Raw genomic sequence first — 9,917 nt, 5'->3', positions numbered from 1 at the left:
TGTATCCAAAACTGATGAAAGAGAGGATGAGGGAATGTTCCCCTCGGTCCTTTTCCTCACTGGAACCAAATGAGACAGTCGTGCTTGCAAATCACAGAGGCGAGGCTGAGGTGGGTGTGTCTCTAGGTGTGAGAAAGTCTCAGCTGAAATGTTTTTGAAGTCAAAAGCAGATGATCCTTCTCACACTGATGTTCCAAAAGCACTGGTCTGACTGATACAGTACACTTGGACATCAGCGCAGAAATGTATTAAAACGGAAAAGTTAGCCTGCTAGAAAAACTCGCCAACATGTGACCTCAAAAGACCCAGGTGCCCTATTTGGACCAAAGCGAACCAGAGGGGAACAGAACACATCAGATAGCACGAACATACACTTAATTGTAAGAGTGATGGATTGGACCCGAGCTAAACATAAGTTTCATAACATCTCTGATCATTATTATCTAATACCCCAGCCAACAATGGTAACTAACACACACACACACACACACACACACACACACACACACACACACACAAATTCTGGAGTAACCATTGTTGAGAATCTTGTTCATTACACTCTTTAACAATACAACATATTTACATCAGTAATACAAACTTTTCAGGGCATAAATGGAGAAGTGACGCTTCTGTCGATGCTGAAGGCAATGCATCAGGTACTGTTGGTTATTAAGCATCAGCCAATCAGTTCCTGATGCAGTATCATCCACATCAGAAAGCTCTTCCTTCATCAGTGCAGGGGAAACGCACGCGCAGCAGTTAACAACAACTTTTCGGTCCTTCTGCAACATGTCCTTATCGTGAGAGGAGTGATGCAAAAATAACCCAGACTCATAAAAACAAGCCATTCTTATTATTCTTTTCATCCTACGATAATACAATAGCCGATACTGTACAGTACACATCATTGTAAGTCAAGATGGCAGCAGAAGCATCTGGAAAGTGAATTCATGCAAATTCAAAATGGGCATGCATTATGAAAGAGCTGCAAGAGATGAGGCTGCACTTCAAAAGACTGTCGAAAAGAAATGTTTTAAAAAAGTGGGGAAGGGGGATGCGAGAGGAGGAAGAGCAGACAGAGAGGGTGTCTGTGAAACGCGCTTGTGTAATTGCAGTGACATCTTCATTGAGAGCCCTCCATCTCTTTCCTGTGTGCTCCAAAGGGCGTCGCTGACGCCGGTCGATGGGGAGAGCAGCCGAGGCGCTGTGTTTAGCATAATCCCAGAGGCCATTGTGAGAGCAGCTAGTGAACGACTCACAGTTGCCAGCTGAGATTTCACCAAAACACAGCAGAATACAAGGAGAAGGGGATGAGACAGGAGGGGGAACAGTTGGGAAAGAGCTCAGGAGAGAGATAGGAATGGTAGCAGTAATGAAGAAAAAAATGCACATGTGTCGGATATTAAATTACACTGAACTCCAGGGTAATATTTCGTATATAAAGGTCTTTTAGCTGTGAGGGGTGGCAGGATGGCTGTAGGATCAGGGTTGTCTGTGAGAGTGCCGCTTGGATCAAAGAGGCAGAATATGAAGTGTGAAACATTTTTTTTCCAGGTGGACTGCACCTGTTGGCCCTCATTCAGGACTGCAATTCAATAATCTCCCCCCCCCTTCTTCTTCTTTTAAACAATCACGAACTGTTTTGACTTGTAACAGTGAGGCACAAAAAGATTAAGCCAAAGTGTCCTGTGGCAACATTTTTTCTATTGTGCAACGATCGTTACCTTAAGCTAGAGTGTGAAATCCTCTTTGATCATGGTTTCAGACGGTAGCCAACCTTTGGTAAACAATTTGGTCTCCTCCTAATGTGTTGCAGGAAAAACTAAGGTGAGAAAATACTGAGATTCTTCATATGATAAAGACAATGGAGATGAAATGGAGACAGTTTAGGGGTTTATGTTATGAATGCATTTAGGACAAACTGCAGAATCTCTCCAGGTGATTGTGAGAAAATAAAACACCATCACAGTTGCCTGCAGAGATTACCCAGTCAGCCCAACACACACTTATCTGTGATGGGTACTTGTGTGTGACATCCATAAGAGTCAATCGGCAGCAGACGGTTAACACTGATCAGGATAAAGACAGAGCTTTGACCCTAACCCCCCGCCCCTACCGCTCCGAAAGGTCCTGTGTTACCATGGTGACGAGGCCAAGGCACGTGCCTCCCATTGTTGAGCCATATCCTCCAGGGTCATCCGCACGCCCAGTCAGAGGTCAGATGTCAGCCAGGCCTCTCACTTGGGTCACCACTCACCAGCAGTCAGCCTTTGACCTCCACAAACACTGAAACAAATTGAGGGATGGGGGAGAAAGGGGAGAGGGGGAGGATGGAATTAAACATGTTTACTCAACACTTCTGGACGAGCACATTACAGTTCAGGATATTCTGACAAACTTATGTATTTGTTGTGCTTCAGGTGTTTTAAGGGCAGAATAGAAGCGCAGTGTGGGCAATGTACAGTGAGGTGGAGATTCACTCTGCATGTTACAGTATGTCTCCCTCTTGTGGTGAAATATGAGGCTTTAAAAACGCTTATATGTTAAAGTGTGGCACAAAAATGCAGATTATGGGGCGTCTTGGCTGTTAAGACTCATGCCATATAACCACAATAACCCTGCTTTGATTCTAGTTTAATATCTTTGTTCCATGTCATTCTACTTTCTTTCCCAATGTTTCTTATCTACATCCTCGCTGTAAACTATGTAAGGACAAAGTGACAAAAAAGTCAAAAAAATGTTGAGAATTTGTTTTTCAGTCCCTTAATGCTGGATTTAAACAAAACATAACCTCAACATGTTGTACGTCCACATACTCATCATGGTCATGCATACATCTTGCTCCAAAACCCTCTTGACCCCACCTAATTTTGCTTAATTAACAAAACACTATCAGCTACACCAAATCAGACATATGTCCACACATTTTTGGAAAAGTCCTTCGCCCAGAGGTGCCATCTTTCCCATTGAGCCTCGATGCAAGTTGGGATATTCAGGTCATCGAGTTGCAAAGTGTTGCTCAGGCGTTGACAAAAGAAAAATCTTAAGTTTATTAAACGGAACAGGCTGACAGTCCACACTTTGTTAGGCAGTGAATGAACAGAGTGGTTTTGACAGGCCTAACCTCTTAAGCTTCGGGTCCCACTGAGCTCGGCACAGCTAGAGCTAAATGCCATCTGTCCCAACATCATGAGGCCCCCCCCCCAACCTGTCCCCCAACAGTTTAGCATAAAAATCATACAATACGGATAGGGGATAATTCTACTCATCTGATATCAGGTCCCTAAATTAAAAATACCACCTTATCTTCTGTAAAGGCTTAAGGCTGTCCAGGTTAAGTGTTTGCAAACAATAGCTGTGCATGTAATCCACATAATTTGGTTTTCAAAAGGCACCCTGCACTATGGATTATCAGCTTTCTTTGAACACTTTAATAAAAGTTGTTGTGATTTCTTTTTGGTTTTTCATTAAATAAATTCAATGACCCGAAAAAATAAATGATCTTACTTAGTATCTCTCTTTCTGCCTACATGAAGCCTGGCTCTGCTGGTTGAACTTGAAAATAAAGAGCAGAACAGCGACAGGGAGTGCACAGACACTGAGAAAAGTTTAAAAGAGAGCATGGATTCTGTTAAAATGGATCAACTCTTACTTTGTGGTACAAAGAGATCTTAAACATACCAACACATGAGAGGATGAGCTCTGTGCGTAAAGCTAATGATCGGTCATTTTTGAAGCCACTCATGACAAAACTCTCTCAATGTAGAGAAGAGTTTTCTTTCTTCACCTGGACTCTGGACACACTCACTTGGACTAAGATAAATCAAAGGTGACACAGCCAACAGTGGATGGAGCTGAAATTTGGGATTTTTATGTCAAAGAAAGCGGGTGGTTTTCTGCTCTGGTCCGGCAGCGACATACTATTTTCGAGGTATACCGTCATGTGAACACTGATGATTATCTTTGCTTATATATGGTATTTAATTCTTTCTTATTAGCGTTGCTAAAAGAAATATTCCAAATATCAAGTTTCATGCATGTCAGAACATAGTGTTTAGTGAAATTCTAATAACATGAAAATAGTATTCTGTTTTCATTCCTTTAAGGTCATTATATCTGTTACTGATAATACAAATAATAACTGTATGATACCGTTTAACTGCAAAACTATTTTACATTTCTGGGAAGGTTATCGTGAAAATCTCATACCACTGCGACCCCAGTCTGGCCAGATGATATGTCTCTTTCTTCCTGCGTATGTCTGTTTTCTCCTGTTTTAATGTGCTATATGTTGTATGTGTTTCATATATTAAAAAAAAACGTATATAACCGATTTAGAAAAAGAAAAAGACAGCATGAGGTTTCGGTCTTAAGTTGGGAAGGTCAAGATCCTGCTGCACATTACTGGTCCGACTCTGACAATCCATTCAGGTCACATTGTTTTCGTCAGTTAGTCCCTCACTGTGACTCATCAATGGCTTATTTCAAATTCGGTTTGGAACAAATTTGTTTTACGCTTTACTGACTTCCACATGCAGCACTGAACAATAAAGTAATGATATCACCGTATGAACTTTAGTCTCCATCCTTTCACAGTGTTGCCCACTCCGTTAGCTGTCATTTAACGTTAAGAGCAAAGAACGACCTTTGTGCCCACTAGCCAATGTGTGTCCTTTAGCACTTCATTAAGGCCCGGGACCTTCACTGTACAAGCAATTGTCTTCCCCTAACAAAAAGACTGACGCATTGTATCAGTTGGAGGTAAATTTATCAAAGGAGGCCGATACAATGGATAGAACAGCCCAAATTATGAAACAGGTCTGTAAGGGGCCTCCTGGTGAGCCATATTGTACTGTTTGTTGATGGTCCGGTTTGGACTGAATGACATGTGGTGAGATTCAGATCGAGCAGTACGGTGTGTGAGAGTGTAAATGCAGATGTATAAGTTCAATGTTGAGTGAGTAAATGTAAGTGCATGTGCAGCATTGTGTTCACGAGGTATGCTAAATGATGTGCAAGACCATGCTGAGAAAAACAGGCAACCCACAGACCTCTCAGAGGTGCACAGTGGCTAAAAACAATTGGGATCTCCATGAACTGATGTGACATGTGTATGTGTGCCGTTAGAGGAGCCCTAATACAGGGGTGGAAGAAAAAAACTGCACTAAGAAAGGGAGGGAAAGAGGGACAGTAGGACGAGGAGGGGGCATAACGAGGGCTGTGGCAGAGTAAAAGGATTCAAACTGCAACAGAAGAAACTGCACAGGATCTGAGGGTGGTGCACAATAAAGATGGTAGATTTTAAGGGAACATATTAATGGTTCAGTGATTAGTCTTGTGATACATTTCCCTTCATCTTGTGCATTTATACACTAAGATTTCTAATCTTTAGAGCTGCAACGATCGATCGATTAATCTATTAAAAAGAGTCTTTCATCAGCGACTATTACGAAAACCGTTTAAGTCATTTTTAAAGTAAAACACCGAACATTTACTGGTTCCAGCCTCTCACATGTGAGGATTTGCTGCTTTTCTAATCAGTTTAAGCTAGGACTGCTGGTCGGACAAAGCAAGGTATTTAGACATCACCTTGGACTCCAAAGAGACTGAAATGGACTTTAAACGAGACGAAGCGATTAATCAAGAAAATGTCTTATAAAATAATCTTTAGTTGCAGTCCTGCTAATCTTTCCTATTAAAAAGCACTCCATTTCGACGAGACACTTCATTTTCATAGAAAACAATTCTCTACAGTACTCTGGACACCAGTTGTAATTCGCCTTTCGTTCTGTGCAGGAACGGCTGCCATTTAGCCCCTGCACTGCAGTCTCAGATGAAATGGGCCGATGGCACATCAGACTACTGACTGTCCTCACCATATTTACATCCCATCTCAGTTATTGGACGCATAATTCCTCCACACATCTCTTCAATCTTATATCTCTCACACACACACACACGCGGCTGACTACAATTATAATTTCATATGCCCGACTGTATCAGCCACCCGAGCAATTTTCTGCCATTTAAATGTGAATTTATGTCCCATGTAAATGAGTGGGGAGTCGATTTAGGCCCATTGGAGGACTGGCCTTTTCTCAGGGAGCATTCTGTGATAGGCCTCTGGTCGTTTCAAGGTCCCCGTTCATCACCTTGATTTAACAGACGGCATCGGCACTGAATGAAACCTCCACATCATCTTATCAACTTCTATTCTCACCTAAATACAGTCACGCCAAATCTAATTTGAAGTAGAAACTCATTTTTACATCGAGGAATATTCAACTGGTGACTCAAAACATCTCCCTAAAAGATATCTCCCGTCTGCCCTTAAAAAAGGGTCCCATTTATAATATAGCTCCCTGTCTTAAACTTAAATGTAATCAGTTCCCATAGTGAGACTCAAACATACAAAAAAAGTCTTGCCTTTTAAACATGACCACTCACTGTATGTAAAAAGGTATCATCTTTTAAAACGTTGAGTCATGTATTCATTAAGAATGCACTTTAAAAAAGGGAGGTTTCTCTAATAAAAAGTCGTCTCTGCTCCGGTCCGTGCTGAAGAAAGCATGAATGCCTATAAAGACGTTCACACTGGTAGCACACGGGTCACTGATGTACACCTTCAAACCTTTAATAATCAAATGACACGTTCCTGGTTAAGTCACTTAAGTTCATAGATGCAGTTTTCTTGACTGAGGCCGAAGGATTATTTCGTATTTAATTTTCGATCCCGAGTTTAAACCCTCGACAAAACATCTTAATTAGTGCTTGTTTCATCGGGTCAGCTATTGGCTGTTTTATTGGCTGCATCACAACATAGCAGTAATACGTGACCTTTGCAGAGAGGATTTCTGGACAACCCGGACACTGCATCACTTCAGTGAGACCCCGTCAGAGAGGGCAGGTTTCTTTCTACATTCATCTGGGGAAAAACATCTGTAGGTGACTTAAAGGACACTTCTTCCACCTGTACTACAGCTTAACATTTCATTCCTTTAATTAACTTTTCTCTATATTCTATTTGCCGAAATAGAATTAAAATACTGCTTTCACACTTGACTGTGAAATTAGTTTTAAGAAGGAAGCTCAGTATTAACCGTATTTAGGTACTTGTGCACGGTGTGCTTTTTTCCACATTAGTTAGCCACTGTTGTAGCTCAGGAGATAAATACGAAGTGAACCTTTCAGCTGATCAAACTATGTCTGTATGACAAGACCTTGACCACATGATTGATCACCTGCTCTTATCGCAACAATAACCAGTCCACCTGCTGCTGATCACACGCACTCTGCAAAACTCGATTGCAAAACACACATGGCCTTCAGTGTACTCTACCTCATGTCTTATCCAAAAACTCAAGGTCTTCACACTCATCTATCAAATACAGCTGGCCTTTGCCCATACCATAGAGCCATAGTAATTTTAATGGAACATGTTGTTAATTTTTAAGTTTTTATGATGATTTAAAATGATACAAAGGAACAAATTATAAGTGGTTAAAGGGAGGCAAAAAAAAGAATGTGTCTATTCGTGATATCCATCAAACATAAGGACAAAAGAAGGGGGGCAGTTCATATGGCGGTGAGGTGGGGGTGAGGAACTGACAACGGCTTCAAGCAGGGAAACAAGATGTCAAGCAGGCGTTAATAAAGACATACAGTAGTCCCAGCGAGGGATGGCCCTTCAATAACATATGTTGCACTGCATACAGTATGTACAGAGGGGTGATGTTACCATGCAAAACACAAGAAACGATCTCCTCATTCTTTTAATTTTTATATTTTTCTGTTATATTAAAACGGTGTGAGAGTCTGAAACATTACAGACTTCACCTTGTGCACATTTTATCGCATCTAGAGAGCTAAAACGCGATAAAAAAAACAGCATATATGACTGCGTATATGGAGCAGATTTATAAGTCACACCATAAAACCTCACCCCTTGTCATAGTTTAAAAAGACATGGCACCGCACAAATGTGTTGCTTGAGTTACGGTGCAGGGTTAAGACAAAGTCCAGGAAAATGCAGTGTTGCAGGTAAAGTGCTGTGTAATTCCAGCCCAGAGAAGGGACTTGAGGGACCAGGCAAAGAGCAATGCGGCTCACTGTGCATTTGTGATTGATGGTCTCTGTCTGTGCAATAGCTGACTGAGCAACATGTACATCTCTCTTATTCACACACTTAATGGCATGCACACAATCCATAGTGTGCTCTGCCTAACATGCATGCGGCATAACCCATACATGTAATGTGCATGTGAAGCCTTCACGTCAGGCCCTTCATGGTGGCTCATTTGGCGAAGGAACATACCATTTGGAGTGCGACTTCGGATCTCTGTCGATGTCTTTCATCCCGTGCTCCCTCCCATTCACATACACTGTTGAAACAAAAAGGAAAAAAGGGGAAATTAATCTTTAATGTCCTTCAGAAGTGTGCATAATATACATATCATTGTACTTTCATAATATGGATCAACAATATTGCATACTGTATGAGCATATTCCCTCCCCTCCAATCCTTGATCCTGTCACGTCTCTGTTGTCTAGTGCCAAGACATGTCTGGTCTGGCTTTTGGCCAGGCTGGGCTGGTCGCCACCACAGCTACCCCAGCAGCCTAGCAGGCAGGCCTAGCTTAATGCTGACACATCGCTAACATCAGCCAGGGAGAGGAGACCTCTGGGAGATACTGAAACATCAGCACAGCACCATTTCAGATTTACAAGGAGGGGATACACTTGCTCATCTGCAGCAGAATTTTAAAGAAATGTCACACGATCATTGCGGCCTTTAAAGGCTTAATAATCACCAGTATTTAAAGATTCCCGTGAGGCCGATACGATGTAAACTGGCAGAAAATTGTGGAAATTCCTCTAAAACGGCCACACCCCCTTCAAACGAACCAATGACCAAAGTCCTCGTTGTAATGGTTTGCATTCAATGCAGTGTGGTATTAAGGGTGTAACCTGCACGAGGTACAAACACATATATTCTTTATGTTGGGTAAACTGGTGAATTAGTCGTTTATATTAGTTGAATTCTGTTTCTGTTTTAGGCTTAACAAAGATATAAAGCTGTAACAAAAATTGCAGAACGCCCGATTCTTCCAAAGAGTATATGTTTTATCCTTTACAGACGTTATTCGGCAAAATCGACTGAGCAGCGTTGCCGTTAAGTAGAGTAGATGGCATTTACGAACAATCAGGAGGTTATTTAAATGCTTGCATAACGAAGTGGGTTAAACGACACAAAGAAAGGCTAAAAACCATTACAGTACAGCTGAAACCGACCGTGATAGTGACCAGCCTCCTCACAATACAAATCTAATTTTTGTTCCTTGTATATGATTATAATGACTGCCCTTTGTGCTAAGCAAGCCATGCAAATGAGATTGGCAGAAACGAGCAAGCGTCATCGATATGCTCAGATATAACCAGGAGTGCCACTGATTGATGATGCAAACCTTCTCCCTATAGCCTCTCCTGTGACCTCTGACTCCTAACCCCTCGAGGGGTTAAACTTATTACCCTTTGACTCGCGTGACCTCTGCTATGAAAGGAGCTAGATTGAAGGATGACCACGGCTTAGGTCCTATTGGCCGATTTCTGACCAAACTGTGGCCAGAGGGATGACCATCCGAACCCTTGAGGGATGTGACCCTGGCCCTGCCACACGCTCTGTGGATAATACTATTAACAGGTCAATACGAGCCGAAGAAAAATATGGGGGGAGAGGACGCTGATTTAACCTAAAGGATGAGCAGAAGAAAGGGATGAGGTGGAGATGGGGTGGAAGGAACAGATTTGCACGATGGATTTGGGGGTTATTTGTCAGGACTGTTTGAACAAATGGTCGCCAATTTGATTTCCAAACAGTGATGTAATTATGAATAGACAATAATAGTAGGTTAGTCGAG

Source organism: Pagrus pagrus (assembly GCF_965226575.1).
Source record: "Pagrus pagrus genome assembly, chromosome: 15".
Classification (NCBI taxonomy): domain Eukaryota; kingdom Metazoa; phylum Chordata; class Actinopteri; order Spariformes; family Sparidae; genus Pagrus; species Pagrus pagrus.
This window is presented reverse-complemented; position numbering follows the sequence as displayed.